The following is a 2,849-nucleotide window of genomic DNA, read 5'->3' as shown; positions in this document are numbered from 1 at the left end:
CAAATATGAATAATAAAAGTAACTCTTGGCTAGGCATGGGAATTGGGGTCACGATCCTTGTCTAACAATCGTATCTTGACAATTATGAGGAACCAAGCTCATTAAGTCTACCCTCAAAGTCTTAAGTACATGATATCTACTCCTAGACTTGAAGTACGTCAAATGGCTTTGATCACATCAACCCATAAGTCCCAACCTACCTACTAATTAGATTAGTAGTGGGTTGGCATCAATGAGTATCAAATTGACCACCAAGGGCTCCCAAATCATCAAATCCATTAGACCCAATGACTCAAGTTTACCCAATTCCCTTGACCTAGGCCAAGAGTAAAGAAGACTACTCCATAATCAAAGTAAACAATTCATCGAACACTTGGTAAGTATTAACAAAAGACATGTTCAAAATAGCAATTAAATTGAAATCTACAAGTACCCACTAACAATTATCAACATACAATCATCCAAACAACAAAATTAAACATAGAAATTATCAATGTAACATCAACAAGTCAAGATTCACAACATTCATGAAATGGGTATAAAATGACAATTGACAAGAATTCATAAAACTATCACTAGATATAAGCAAAATCGTAACAAGGAATTCAAATTGAACAATTAAAACTAGTAAGTAACAAGATCCAATTCATAAATCAACAAGGGAAGATCAAATTAAAACTAGATCTAGAGAGGAACAAGGATTTCTCTCTCTAGAATAACCAAAGAACCAAAAACTAGCTAAAATTATATCTTAGTGTAAAAATGATTGATCCCTCCTTTTCCCCTAGCATCCTTGGGTCTTTTCCATGCAGAAACAGCTTGAAATTGGGCCTGATGAGCCTCAGAAATCGCTAGGCACGATTTCCTTAAATGAGGTCACGTGCAGCTTCCCACGCATGTGCGCCATGCGTGTGTGCGCGCCGATTGCTTTTGCGATCCACGCGTGCGTGCCAAGTGCACGTGCGCATCGATAGGAATCTTCTGATCCGCGTGGATGCGTCCATCCTTGCGCGCCACTTTTAGCCAATTCCATCCACGCGTCCGCGTCGAGTGCGCGGGCGCGCCGATGCTGCTTTTCCCAAGATTTCAATTCTTCATGTTCCTCCCTCTTTGTACATGCTTTCTCCCTCTCTTCTAAGTCATTCCTACCCTATAATTTCTGAAATTACTCAACAAATTCATCACGACATCGAATGGCAATAGAAGAGGATTAAAATATGGCAATTTTAAGGCAAAATAAGCATGTTTTCCATCATGGAGCATGGTGCGCAGAAATTGTGATTACACTTTGGTTATGTAAAATTCATCGCTCTTTCTTTCCCTGGTAATGGCGCCAAAAACATGATGCCAATACCATGGTTCACAACTTCGCACAACTAACCAGCAAGTGCACTGGGTTGTCCAAGTAATACCTTACGTGAGTAAGGGTCGAATCCCACGGAGATTGTTGGTATGAAGCAAGCTATGGTCACCTCGTAAATCTCAGTCAGGCAGGTATAAATTGATAATGGAGTTTTCGAAAACAATTAATAAAACAGGGATAGAAATACTGATGTAAATCATTGGTGAGAATTTCAGATAAGCGAATAGAGATGCTTTCGTTCCTCTGAACCTCTGCTTTCCTGCTATCTTCACCCAATCAGTCTTACTCCTTTCCATGGCTGGCTTTATGTGATGCATCACCATTGTCAATGGCTACTTTCGGACTTCTCTCGGGAAAATGATCCAAATGCCCTGTCACGGCACGGCTAATCGTCTGGAGGCATCACCCTTGTCAATGGTTTATATCCTATCCTCTCAGTGAACATGGTCAACGCACCCTGTCACGGCACGGCTATTCATCTGTCGGTTCTCAATCCTGCTGGAATAGGATTTACTATCCTTTTGCGTCTGTCACTACGCCCAGCAATCGCGAGTTTGAAGCTCGTCACAGTCATTCAATCATTGAATCCTACTCGGAATACCACAGACAAGGTTTAGACCTTCCGGATTCTCTTGAATGCCGCCATCATTCTAGCTTACACCACGAAGATTCTGGTTAAGAGATCTAAGAGATACTCATTCAGTCGAAGGTAGAACGAAAGTGGTTGTCAGGAACGCGTTCATAGGGAATGATGATGATTGTCACGTTCATCACATTCAGGTTGAAGTGCGAATGAATATCTTAGAAGCGAAATAAGATGAATTGAATAGAAAACAGTCGTACTTTGCATTAATCTTTGAGGAACAGCAGAGCTCTACACCTTAATCTATGGAGTGTAGAAACTCTACCGTTAAAATTACATAAGTGAAAGGTCCAGGCATGGCCGAGATGGCCAGCCCCCAAAACGTGATCACAGGATCAAAATACGATCCAAGATGTCTAATACAATAGTAAAAGGTCTTATTTATAATAAACTAGTCACTAGGGTTTACACAAATAAGTAATTGATGCATAAATCCACTTCCAGGGCCCACTTGGTGTGTGCTTGGGCTGAGCTTGAGTGTTGCACGTGTAGAGGTCCTTCTTGGAGTTGAACTCCAGCATTTGTGCCAGTTTGGGCGTTCAACTCTGGTTTTGGATCCTTTTCTGGCGCTGGACGCCAGAATTGGGTAGAGAGCTGGTGTTGAACGCCAGTTTGCATCGTCTATTCTTGGCCAAAGTATGGATTATTATATATTTCTGGAAAGCTCTAGATGTATAATTTCCAACGCAATTCGAAGCGCGCCATTTCGAGTTTTGTAGCTCTAGAAAATCCATTTTGAGTGTAGGGAGGTCAGAATCCAACAGCATCAGCAGTCCTTCTTCAACCTCTGAATCTGATTTCTGCTCAAGTCCCTCAATTTCAGCCAGAAAATACCTGAAATCA

This window comes from Arachis ipaensis, chromosome B05 (genome assembly GCF_000816755.2).
Source record: "Arachis ipaensis cultivar K30076 chromosome B05, Araip1.1, whole genome shotgun sequence".
NCBI lineage: Eukaryota > Viridiplantae > Streptophyta > Magnoliopsida > Fabales > Fabaceae > Arachis > Arachis ipaensis.
Note: the sequence above shows the minus strand (reverse complement) of the source record.